The sequence below is a fragment of the Chamaea fasciata genome, unplaced genomic scaffold (genome assembly GCF_029207755.1).
Source record: "Chamaea fasciata isolate MVZ Bird 193981 ecotype frontalis unplaced genomic scaffold, bChaFas1.0.hap1 SCAF_3, whole genome shotgun sequence".
Classification (NCBI taxonomy): domain Eukaryota; kingdom Metazoa; phylum Chordata; class Aves; order Passeriformes; family Sylviidae; genus Chamaea; species Chamaea fasciata.
This window is the reverse complement of record NW_027094088.1, coordinates 3210562-3223831: the sequence shown is the minus strand read 5'-3', so window position 1 is coordinate 3223831 and position 13270 is coordinate 3210562. Positions and strand designations below refer to the sequence as shown.

General features: G+C 43.1%; 1 long non-coding RNA gene across 2 annotated transcripts in view; it reads right to left on the bottom strand.

Annotated features, from left to right (window-relative positions):
• Positions 1-736: 736 nt before the first annotated feature.
• Positions 737-13270, bottom strand: part of LOC136286313 (uncharacterized) — a 31073-nt gene continuing 18539 nt past the window's right edge. The window contains exon 10 of one of the 2 annotated variants that reach the window (XR_010719837.1): positions 737-821. This is a non-coding gene — a long non-coding RNA (uncharacterized lncRNA). Of the gene's footprint in view, positions 822-1433; positions 1474-13270 lie in introns of those variants that run through there. The other variant, XR_010719838.1, reaches the window with a different exon arrangement.

The following is a 13270-nucleotide window of genomic DNA, read 5'->3' as shown; positions in this document are numbered from 1 at the left end:
TACCTTCCCTCTCCCTAAACGCAGCAGAAAGCACAAAATGGAGTTTTTTTCCCCTACAAAAACAAACCCCCAGTTTAGTGGAGTGGGGGTTTGTGGACACTGAGCTGGAGACACTGCTTTATTGGAAATGTTGATGATGTGTCAGAGTGAAGTGTGAGGAAACCAGGCCACCCAATGCAGTAGAGTGGGAAGCAGGTGGAAGAGCTGAAGAAGCCATGGAGATGGCTTGGGCTCCCCCCAGGATTTGAAGAGGAGCCATTCATACATCAGCATGTCTCTGCTTGGCCTTTGAAATGCACCCAGTGCATTCAATTCAGTGGAACACGTAGCAGAGAAGCACATTTCGGTGTGCTTTCCCAGGTATTGCCGGCTTTTCTTTTTTGTGTAAAAGACTGGTTTGTATGTCATGTGACAGGAGAACCTCAAATTTAGGCCTTAGGGAAAAAAATATAAGAAAAAAGATTCTTTTAAAAAAATCAAAGCAAACAAACAACAGCAACAAAAACCCTGAACAATTTCCTACAATAACTGTTACTCTTTTGCCTTACCACGTTTAACCCTGTGAGTGTGAGTACAAATATTCACGGGCAAAAAAAAAAAACAAACTGTGACCATAAAATAGTCCCGCATAAGAAATTCTTTACAATATTGAGAGAAACCATGGAGAAATGTGAAGATCAGGAGAGGGGGAACACGTGCCAACTCGCTCCACTAACCTACTTAGATGCAGCTTGGTGACAGCAGAATAGCCAGCCATCTGATGCTTTGGATGCAGTCACCATGTGCTGGCACTGTGTAGTCGTCAGGTATTGAAACCCTCTCTAGGAAAAGAAAAAAAAAATTATGTGATATTTCTCATCCTTGTTATTGCAGAAAATTTTAAATACATGTCTGTAGGGCCATGGCCAAGTTTTGCAGTTGCGGTGATTGTAGAGCATGAGGAACACGTGCCACAATATTAGGATTTGCCTCTTATTCCTTGTTGACCCCCTAAACGAGCACCTTTCCAAAGATGAGAGTGTTGACACCTACATTCCTCCAGGAAAGGGCTTTATGCAAACAATTTTTCACCCAACTATGTTATTTTATCCCTTATAAAGCTTTTATTACCTCCCTACATGTGTGTCTGGTCATACCAATAGATGACATTCCAGTGCTACCTTGTGCCCAGGCAGCAACTAACAGGATCTATCCATAGATTTTCCTGGAAATTTTCGATAAAATCCTTTTGCAGCTTTCTATGCCTATGGCCTGCTTTTGCTTTTATTTTTTTTTTTTTCATTGCAGACCTCAAAAGCAATCCCCTTGGACATGGTTATATATATTTCACTGTAAGTGAAGGAGAACAAAACAAATAAAAACACAATGAGGCTCTTTCTCCGTGCTGGTACTTTCCTTAAACTTTCTGCTGAGGATTTCCAACAGCATTTGTCGTCACATGGTAAGGGCTCTGAATGAAATTATTGATGGTAGCTGGGGGAGAAAAAAAAAGGGAAAAAAATGAATGAAATCCCTTGAGACAAAAGGTATGTCATGAACTTCCCCAAGTTATTTGCAAATGTTTCTGCCAGTATCAATAAATCCCTCAAATTTCAGGATAGGCTACATTAATTACAGGATGGCATTATGCATCTAAAGGTTGCTGAAAGTTATATCTGTGATCAGTCATGTTTGAATTGCACGTTCACATGAAATATTTGCTTTTTAAACACAAGTAGGCACGCGGGCGAGCAGCAATGGCCTCCACGATGTTTTAATAGGCTTTTATTAGTTTGTACTCTCCTTGTTATCTTGTTTTACAGTATGTGCATCCGATGTGTTTGTGTCTGTGCTCTTCACGCACACGTCGCAGGATGCCAAAACATCCTTCTGCTTCCTTGTTTCCAACCACTTAGTCAGGCACTTGAACGCTTTCCAAACCTTGTTAAAAACCAGCAACAGCACTATCACTTCTCCTTGTCAGAGTGCGCAGAAAGGGTCTGATGGGGAAGGCAGTGGGAAGGTAAAGGAGGAGGCTGAACCCCCTTGAGGAACCCCCAGTGTTGGGGGTCTCCATGGATGAGCCCAGTAGACCCTCAGTGCCATGATGCCCAGACCTGATTTAGGGCTTCCCATTGGCTCACTGTGGGGTTTTGGTTCACTTGCTGGGTGGGAAAGCACTGCAAAATATGATCCTTGTATGTTGCTTCTGAATTTAAAAGTTTGCAAAGTAAAAATTCCCTGACTGAAAATCACTGAGTGTTTTTTTCTGTGCTGATAAAGATTAATTATATTTCTGTATTAAACGGTCTCTCTTTTCCTCCAGGAAAATTCAATGTAACATTCAAATAGAAGTGGGTTTTCTTCTGAGTAAAATAGATTTAAAAGTCAACTTTATTTTATTCACCAATTTTTCTGAAACTAAACTAACTAGACAGGCCCAAGCTAGATTCAATAAATGCTACAAATTTACACTTCTGGTGAGTTGAAAATTGCTCCTGAGACTGCTCAAAATGTTTCAGTCAGGTGTGGGCTTGCTGGGCAACACTGGGATCATGCAGTGCTGGTGGTCCTGATATGAACATTAATTTACTCTGTGCTCACAAGTGGAGGGAGCAAGGGATGGTAGGTTCCCTTGGATTGCTCTGGCAGATGTGGATTCTGTCATGTCTACAGACTGTTGAGTTCCATTTCCACGGGGGGAGGCAGGCGTGGTTGCCTTGGTTTCTTTTCTCCATGAGGGGGGAATATCTGACCATTTTGGCTGCAGTCACCTGATTAATTTAAATCTGTGTTGGTGCAGGTGTGCGCCCACACACCCGCGCACCCACGTGGATCGTGATGAGCACCCAGCTCCACCAACAGCCTCCAGAAACCCAGATAAAAATAGTGTAGCCTTAGGAAGCTTTTCTGTGTGTGAGTGGGGTGGCTGCAGGGCTCCCACTGCCTCCTGAGAGGGGCTGGGATTTCAGCTTCAGCCAAGGAACTTGCCAAGAAGTTGTGACACTGCCACTGCAGCCCACAGTTGCTCATGGTCAGCAAAAAAAAAAAAAGCTGGTCAAATAACATTTATCAGTGTTCACTTTGGCCTATGTCCCACATTCTGAATAAGTTATTTTACTGATTATTTTATTCCCATGACAACAGGCTAAATGCAGGGTTTATAATTCTCAGCAGCAATCCTTTGTCAGGTCTTGGGAGAAGGTTTAAAGCCAGGTGCCAGGTTTCTCAGCGGAGTGTCTGTGGTCCTAACCAGCCATGAACTGTGGGAACACACAACCAACCATGCGTCAAAACATCTGCTCATACAATCTCCTTGCAGACATGGGCTCCGTCATGTCAGGTAAGAGATATCCAAAGGCCTGAGCTCATGTGTTGGATCTTCTTGCTCCTCCAAAAGGAAAAAACGTGGGTGAGCCTCTCCTGTTAATCTACCTGTGCTTGGTGTAGGAGGGATGGAGGATAAGTCATGCAGGCTCACATAAAACTGCATTTTTTTGAATAAGTAGTGGCTTCTTTTCTTCAGAAGAATGGTAAGCCTGGCCACCTCAAGGCTGATGCACTTTTGGAAAGTGAAATATTTATGGTAATAGTGAAGGCAGAGAGAAGGAAATCTCTTCTGTAAGAAAACAAGGTGCACAAACACACAACATAGCTCAGGCCACGTCTTCATTTCACCCATAAGAAGTTCGTGCAAGTGCAGAAAAGCCCAGGTTTTTCTCCTGCCCTCCAAAGAAACATAACCCAGAGTTTATATCGGATGGTTTATGGGAGTTTATTGGAATATCCAACAGGGTTCATGTAATGTGTCATAAGGTAAAGCCTGTTCTTTGGTGATTTACAAGCAGTGTGTGCTGGTGTTACTGTAATTTATAGACCACAGATGGTCAGGGGGTGCCCCTGTTGACTTGTAGCTGAACAAGAAGCTGAGCCTTGTGTGTCATCTGCTGCAGGTACCTCCGGCTCACTTCCCCAAATTAGTGCCAGCCGAGATCTGCCTTCAAACCCAGAAGGTCCCAAGACCTTTGCCTTGCAAGCTGGGGCTATTTCATGAGGGGAGATGACACAAATAATTAAGGCTGGGGTGGGAAAAAAACCCTAAGCCCATCAGAATGACACCAAAGCAAAATAGCTTTTTGAAGTAATAACTTCCCTTTTCAAGGCTGGTACTTCGCTTGATGGGATATTGTCACCTGTTAGATGGAAAATGAAGAGTGTCAGTCTAAAGACAAACATCTCTCTCTGCAAAATTTTCTATATATTCATAAATCTCCCTCGTAATGAACCTTAGGATAGATGCTATCTTTGCTCTCATCATTCTTCCCTTTTAGGAAATTACTCTTCAGCTCTGTTTCACTATGACTTTCTTTCAAGTCTGCCTAAGTCTTTTCTTCTTTAAATCTTACCAAACAATTATCTGTTAAGAATTAATCCAATCCAATCAAATAATGATCTGTTTATTCTGGGCACTTCTTTCTGATTCCCCAGAACTTTTCTCCGGGTGAGGCAAGGGGAGGACAGGGCCGGCTCCACGTCTCACCCAAACCATCGGGAGATTTACTTCCTTTGGCCAGAGCGGGATTGGGCCCCTTTTCACTTTTAAATCAAAGCCCATCACGTCACCTCGTATTTCTCCTGGATGTGTTTTTGTCCTGCTGCGTGTGGCCCTGTCTCGCCCGCAGGAATCCCGTGGTGGTCCCGCCGGGATCCAGCAACCTTGGCAGGGACGTGCTGGATCCAGGGACTCCTGGTGCTTGGCAGCGAGGTCATGCATTTTAACAAGATCCCCTCTCTAAAGGGCATTGATTATGGGGGTTTTTTTGTGTGTTAAAATAGGCTTTGAACTCAGCTAACCCTGCCCCAATAGGACATTTCAGGTTTTTATTTTTTTCCTGCCTGGACCACACTTGACACCTGTTGGCAAACACAGCTGCTGAGAGAAACCTGCATCCGAGCTCAAAACTGAGTGTCTCAGTTTTGGTGTTTTTTTTTTTTTTTTTCCCCAATAGTGAAAACATGAGAGAATTTGGTGGCTTCTCTAGTTAATAAAGAGAGAAAAAAAAAAAAAAGAAAACCCACATTTGTTTTTCTTTATCAAGATGAGGGAAAAACGCACCCTATAGACAAAAGAAGCAGAAGGAAAGCTGTAATGGAAAGAAAATTGACAGCCTCTCAAAACTCAGGTGGCACTTTCCTTTTCCAGTTAATTACAGTTTTAATTACATGGCTTCTTGTGACTCCTTGATACCTAATAAACTAGACTCTGTGGGGCGGCAAAGTTGAGTTTTGCTTGAACTGCAGGTGTAAGGCTTAGTATGAAACATAAATCAACTTCTTAAACATGTTCCCATGGTGTGTTCTGGCTTTTTCTTCCCATTTGCATGTAAAAATCACATCTTTTCACCATTGTTGGGTTTAAAAAAAAGAAAAATACTGAAACTACAATGCAAAAACTATTACCTTTCTGTCTTTGGATATAAAATTGCCTCTTAGAAGTGGGGAAAAAAAGGGATATTTTATTTTTTTAACCCCAGATATGATAAATTTTAAAGAAGGCATGCATTACCCACATAGACCCTCTCTCATTACCCTTTTTTTTTTTGCAGGGGATGTGGGTGGGTAAGACAGAAAAATTCTTTGGCAGAACGAAGGCAAGGAGAGATTGGTATGTGGAAATAAAGAAATATTCAGCCCACAGGAGCTGCCTCTCCTGAAGGTTTGGAAAACAGAGAGTGCCTGTTTATTTTTTGTGTATTATGCCGTGGAAATGTGTTCTCCAGTCAGGGTCAAGCACATGCCATATATTTCCTCCGAGTGGGGTAACACACTGATGGCTCGTAGCAGCCAAAATCTGGAGACAAATATGGTCCAAAAATTCACATTTGTCTCAATCTCACGGGATATGATGGGTCACGAGTCTGTGGCAGGAAAATCTACTGTCAAGATGGTCAGTGGAGATTTCAGTGGAAGCTTGCCCATCTTCCCTCTTCCTCAAACCAAGCAAAATCGTTTTAAAGAAGCAGGGGAGGGGGGAAAGGGAGGGGAAAACAGTAGAGCTTCACATATGGCATTTGGATGGTGCAAAGCATGAGCAGCAAGGTTCATGTGTGGGACATGAGTGTATCAACAAGTCCTTCTTAACCTGTAAGACTGGAAAGGGCTGTTTGTTTTTAACTGTCTTATTAGTTTTAACTTCAGCTTGCTGTTTATCAGTTGGAGTACTGGCTTCAAATGAGTGCAAAGAAAGTGTATTTGTTATGAGTGAAGAAGGAAAGCTCAGTCAGAGGCAACTTCCTATATAAAAATGTCACGAGGCTTGGAAAAAGCAGGCAAATTTCAGCCTCCACTTCAATAGAAATCTTGGCTGAATGATCTACTCCTGCAGACTAGACTTACCTGGTATCACTTCACCTTGATGTCTTGGTGATGAGTATTCTTGGTTCCTTATCATTATTGTTGTTCTTGGTAAAGATCATAATTTTTTCCCCCCCACTGTCTGGCTACCTCCTCTTTTTTTGCAGCTGGATATGTTGCTTTACTTGGGCAACTCCACCTGCAAACAACAGGTTTCTCTCAGATCAATATTGTGTTAAATCCCTTGGGTGTAAATGCCTTGTACTCTTGTGGTCTGTTTGTGGGCAGAGTTTGGGCAGCCTGAAGCAAAAATGTGGGGAGCTGGACCATGGTTTGCAATTTCTTTATGTTATGTGGTGCAAGTGAAATCAAAACCCAACCCAACAGGAGCCAAGAGAAAATTTTCAAGATGAGAAAAAGAAGAATTCCTCCTACCTTCCTCCCAAATAAAGTGTTCCGTTGTCTTTTTCAGTTAGTCTTGGTTTTGTTTTTGAAACCCCACAAAAGCAAGTATGCTGTTTCATGTAGTTTCATATATGGTTTTTCAAAGTGGGAAAGGCAAGGTAAAATTAAGGGAGCTAGAGAACAGGGAGGAGATTGGGCAAGGAGAGGAACAGGAGTTCAAAAAATAAAGAAGTTTTTTCAAAAAAATTAACTCCAGAGGGGATTTATTCAGAGCTATGTCTCTCACATTGTACTGGGATGGGGTGAGTGAGGCATCAGAACAGCAGCAAGGGATACAAGCTCGTTTTGGGGAGAAATCTCACGTGCCTATGGCTCATGGACTAAGTGATGGAATGAAGCAGCAGCATCATGTCTGTCATCCTAACACTCCAAATGGTGTGGAATGTAAGAAAGAGAAGAAAAAAGTCAGATATGCTATAAGCCTTTTTAACTAAGAAATAAAACTTTTCCAGCTGAAGCATAAAACATTTTGTTTGCTCCTGAATGCTTCCAGTGGAAGTTTCTGAGTGAGGAAGAAAAAAACCAAACGTGAATGGGGTGGAGAGGAGGCGGCATGTTTTTGTGCATGTTACGTTGCCTCTACCTGGCTGATTGGGAGCACAAATGGTGCCAGTGGCTGGAGAAAGTGCAAAAGAGACTGGAGAAAGCTGCAGCACTGAGCTGGAGGGAGTGCAAAAAACATGTGAAGGGCCATCCTAAAGTGAATCCATCCCTGCGGGATGGCTGGCCCCATCAAGGAAGGGGAGGGTGGTGACGCAGGAGCAGCGGCAGCGTTGCGTGCATTAAACCATATGCCACCAATCCATATGGCAATGTGGTCTGAAGCCTTTCAAGGCAGCTCCAGCTTGGAAAAGTCCTGAGAAGTTTTCAGACGGCGTTTTTATGGCCGTTTTTTTATGGCATTTTTTCTGGAGCAAGGCGGGTGAGAGGCAGCCACCCTCAGACCCAGCCGCCCGGTTCCTGCTTCCGAGCTGGGCGAAGGAAGCGTCGCAGAGTGGGGAGTGTATTCCTTCCCAAATTGCTGGAAAGCTGTGCTTTAGTGACAGCAGAGCGGACAGTGCATGAAGGAATGTTAGCTGCAAAAATGATCCCTTGGGGAAGGAAGCCTGGGAGAGTGTTTTTCTGTCTAAGCTTGGAAGCCCAGTGCACACAAGTCCAAGCCTACCTGAGGATGGAAGAGTCCAGGTGCTAGAGATGTTACCCTCACTTGAGGCACCACCACTGGGGTGGGGTGGACTTAGCTAGGTGTGACAGTTCTGGTTTCTTTTTTCTCTGCCAAGGCCAGGATGAGTAACACGGGAAATGTAGGTTTGAGTTGAGACTTGGATGTTTATTATTTCTTATCTATGCACGGACTCACCAGCCGTGAGCTCTAACTAGCAAGATAGAGAAGTGAGGTCAAATGGAGCACCTCTAACTCTTTCCAAGATTATTTAAGCAATAATTACCCAATTACCTGTATTATTTATACTTTTGACACAATAATGGCCACCCAAGGCCTGCAATGTGGACCTTTCTCACCCAATTACAGAAAACCTCCCAAACCCATGAAGAAAAAGGAAGAAGAAGGTGAAGAAGGACTTAGACAACACCCAAAATCCTCCATCTTTACTCACACATATTACTGTATACTAAAACCTTAAATCAAAGGTTTTTCACCCTGTGAGATCACACGATACTATTCAAACTGCATACCCACAAGCGCTATCACTCAATCTCGGGAGCCTGTTCCAAGGCCTCAAGTCAAATGCAGTGCTTGCTTGATGGTCAGCACCTTCTAGCTCAGAAAGGCTGGAATTTTCAGCCTCCATGTTCCAACAGCTAGGAAATATTTTTTTTCCAGAGCTGGGAACCCCACACCACCCTGGGATGGAGTGCATGAGACATCAGCGCAGTAGCAAGGAATGCAGGCTCATGCTGGGGAGAAATCTTGTCCAGCCAGTAAGGCGAGGGAGGGAAGAGAGAAGCAGTGATGGAAGCAGAAGCAGCAGCATTCTCATGGTGGCTGCAAGAGCTGTTGTCCATGCCTCAGCATAAAAAGTCACCAGTACCTATAGCTGGTGCACTGGACTCCCAAGAACTGCAAGTCAGCTCTTCAGATCTAATTTTTTTCTGGTTAAACAAGTCTATCTATTGTTTTAACCATCTTAGCTTTTTTTTTTTTTTTTTTTTTTTTGAGCTGGTAAATTCAGTCCAAGCTTAGCTGAACAATCCTGGTTTTTTAACTTTTAGGAGGGACATGACTTATGATTTACTAGATAGCTGTGTCGAGCCTAATGTAATAAAAGTCCAGCCTACGTAATGCGTATGGGCTACTGTATTATAAATATTTAATAAGTTATCTGGAAAAAAAAGAACATATAGGGGTTACAGAAATCATATTAAAGCAACTAAGTAAATGTAAAGAAGGTTAAAGTGTCTAACTCTATATGGCATAAAGGCTAAAGCAAACCAGATCTGTTTTCTAGATACTTTTTCCATGTACAGCTGCAACTGGGCTGCATAGGAATAAAGCAAGTACTTTAAGACAGGCAAACTCAAAAAAAAAAAAAAAATAGGAGATCTAAAGCATTTGGTTGGCATTGATAGCAATCATTTCAAAAAGCCCTGGAACATTTAAAGAGAATTAGAAAGGATTTTGCTGGAATCAAAGGGAGAGCACTTTCCATGGCTGGATGTGTATTTGGGTATCTGCGAACTGATTAAATCAGAGTGAACAGAACTGCCTTGATCATCCAGGACTTTTGAAACAGAAGAAAGGGGTTTTCCTGTTTCGGCTCTTTTTTTCTCACTCACACATCTTACAGTTTTCATTCTTCTGCCTACTTGATGGTAAAGTAACATTTATTTTGGCACAGGGACTTGCAGAGAGCTTTGAAAGGCCCTGCAGGTCAAGCAGCTACAGAGTGCACCAAACCCACGGGGGTGAGCAAACCTGGAAATATTTAGGCTTAGGGGTCTTTTTTTTTTTCCCCCCCCATCCTAACCCACGTTTTTGTTCTTAAAGAAGAAGTGGATATCTTTACACTTCACTGCAATATCCATTGTGGGGCAGACAGGGCTCCTGCCTTGCCACCTCTCAACGTGCCATTCCTTTGGCAGTGCCAATTCCATAACCAGCTTTCCTGCTGCACAAGGCAGAAAAGGTTTTCACGAGGACTTTGCTATTGCTGGTGATATTCTTGGTATCAGCCAAGTGGAGAGAGGGGGATCAAGCCTCCCTAAATCCCTGGCTTGTCCTCTCTTCCTCCACACCAGTGGCGTTGGTGGTCTTGGCTCTTTGGTCTGGTGCCTCCCCATCATCTAGGAGGTAGCTGGGATAGAGCCTGGTGTAATCAAAATGTGAAAAGTGTGTATTTCTGTTCGTGAAAAGAGTACAGAGGGGAGTGAGGCAAAATATGAGAGTCAACTTTATAAGTCCCACTGATGCCAAAGTGTGCGTCTTCTCCCCAGCCTCCACCCTTCCCAGGTCCACTTGGGCACATGAAGTGTTCTGAAAACAATTCCCTTTCTTTTTTTTTTTTTTTCTTTCTTTCTTTCCTTTTTTTTAAATTTTTTTTTAGCCTCCTCCTGTCCTAGGCAATGTGTTTGGCAGGCAGGAAGCGTGGGAGGAGGGAAGAGGGGACTGTGGCAAAGGGGAGTGGGAGGGAGACCCTCCCCTCGTGCAAGGGCTCACATTGGTGGGGCTGTTCCCATCTCCCCACTCCTCCCACCCAGCCATGGATAGAGGAGAGCAAGACAGGGCACAGGGTGAAATCAACAGAATGATGAGAACTGGGTGTGGGGAGAGCTGGGGGTGCTGGGGTGACGTGTCTTCCCCTTAAGTCCCAACATGTATTTGATAGAAATTTTAAAGCTGGAAATTCAGGGGCAAGCATGGGATGGATGTACTGCAAATGCAATGCAAACACATGAAACAGGCAAAGTGAAAATGAAATTACATTCATCCCCTGCTTTTCTACCACGTCTGTGTTGTCAAATTCATTAAACAAGAGTACAGGGTGACCCAGCTCCTAACAGAGGTGACAAGAGCCTTCCCTTTCCATTTGATGGAAAACCTAAGCTGGATTTAGGTCGGGGAAGGAATCTTCTTACAACTTTCCCTAATGATATTTAGAAGTCATGGACAGGAATTCCTGAACACCCAGAAACTGTTAAACTTTAAAAGCCTTGTGTGGATTCCCACTGTGAGCTGTAGAAGAGGAAACAATCCCACATGGATTTCAGTGGGATGCTGTGCTACCCTGGAGCAGCGTTATCTGGGGTATCCAGGGCACTTGGCCACACAACTTCTTCCATGAGTGTGACTCAGCTCCAACCTGCCATCCAGCAGCCTGGCTTTATGGAAAATTAGGGGTGAGAAAACTCAGTTCACAATGCTGACAGTAAGAAAATCAGGGGTAAGAAAACTCGGTTCATGACGCTGCACCTTTTTCTCTGCAGATCCCCCTTTTTTTTCTGATTTTTGCAGTATTTTCCCTGCTACACCTAACTTCCTAAATAACCCTAACCCACCTCCCTGTTACCAACAGAAAGCCTTTACAGTGCTGTGGAGAACTATTTTGAAGGTACAGATCACTTGACCTAAAGACTCTCCCTGGAGTGTCAATGCTCTGTGCTACATTTTCACTCTGCCAAGCTCTTTATTTAGCACATGCTAAAGAACGTCTAACATTTAAAGATCCCCCCTCTGTACATTCTCTAAATGTCTCCATTCTTTGCTTGTAGATTAATATGTCTTCTGTGAAAATGAGATAATTGATTACAGGGCTGTATTATTTACAAATGAAGTGTTGTTCGTGTATTGACCTTTCATTTCTGTAGCTCAATACTGGTCCTTGTACAGCGTTTTCAATTAGTGAGATGGTTACAGAATTATAAGAAAAGCGCTCCTGTAGAGCTTTCAATAAAAAGAAACTTTGAGATGACTTGCACATTTAAAACTGCAAAACGTAATATTTGAACAGGTTCTACATCCCAAATCTCTGTTTTGTGAAGAGAAAGAAACCTCCTGGTTCCAAAGGCACCACAAGAGTAATGCAGACTGAACGGGATGATCAATAGACACAAGTGAGAGCTTGCCCTTCACCCTGCCCTGGTAGTTCTCCACCGCCAGGGGATTCATTTCATCCCAATCTTCTTGATGAGCAAACCCATCTGAGCATTTCAAGATGATAAAATCAGGGCACTTGGGTATATTCACAGGAGCAAAGCTCTCAAAATCAGCGGCTGTGGAGCACCAAATGCCATTGTCAAAGGTGCTAAAAATGCCAGAGGCAAAAGGTAGCAAATTCACCCTCCCGAAGCAGGAGAGGATCCCTGGCCATGGTGTTGAACTCAACAGCTGTGAGCTCAGATACATCCCAAATGTAGCTGACAGAGAGACAATGGGCAAGGAAGCAGGAAAAAATAATGAAATATTGCATAAATACAGTTCACAGAAGTTTGAGGTTTAGAAAGAAATATGTTCTGCTTGGGAAGGGGAGGATACCCTGTGAGAGACACCAACAGGCTTGGGAAAGCTTTGGATTTCAATAATAACCCAGGAAAAACCTCTTCAGACGTGAGTTTGACTTAGTCCTCGAATAAATGCTTTAGTCTGTTTATGTCTGGTTTAGTTTGGTCTCTTAAATGAGTACTGTTCCTAGTGAAGGAACGTTTCAGGTGGCTGATCAAAGGCAGAGATGCTCACAACACACAGGGAACATAAACCATTGCAATGCTTAATTTCTGCTAATAGAGTCAGACAAGCAACAAGAGCAAAAATTATCTAAATTTATCCGGACAATGTGCTTCTAATAAATCTCCAAACAGACAAAGCTCAGGTTGGTTCAACCATCCTTCCCCAGGAGGGTGAAGGAAGATTTCCCTCATGGACTTCAATGCGCTCAGGCTCATGAATAAAAATATATGAAACATAAAGCAAATCATTTAATTTCTCAGTAACAACGATGTTAGTTACAGCTATAAAACAAATCTTGTAGCTGCAGAAGAGGGATTTTTTAAAATCTTTTTATTAATTCAACAGAAGCATATTAAAGATGTCTGTCATCACAAGTCTGGAGAAAAGTATTAGGTTCAAATAAGGTCGTTGAGGAAGGATAAAGGAAAGAGAGGGAAGACTTTAAGTACTTTTTCAGCATCATGTGTACATGGACAAATAGCACAAATCCATCCTCAGAGGGTCTGTTTTGGGGAGCCTTCACCCTAACACACATGGCCACATGTGTAGCATCCACTGAACTGATGAGGAAAACCTCACATCACCATCTTCCAGCGCTGTTTGGGAAATATGAGCTTGCTGCTTTAGCAGCTGAATTGTTTGCAACCTGGACTTCATCTGAGGCATTTTGGGTCCCATTTTTTTGGTAAGGGACTGGTCATGTTCTAAGCATCATCATCTTCTGACCTAGTGATGATCCCCTGCTCTTACTGACCAGTCTCTCCTATTCAACGACATTACAAGAAACAA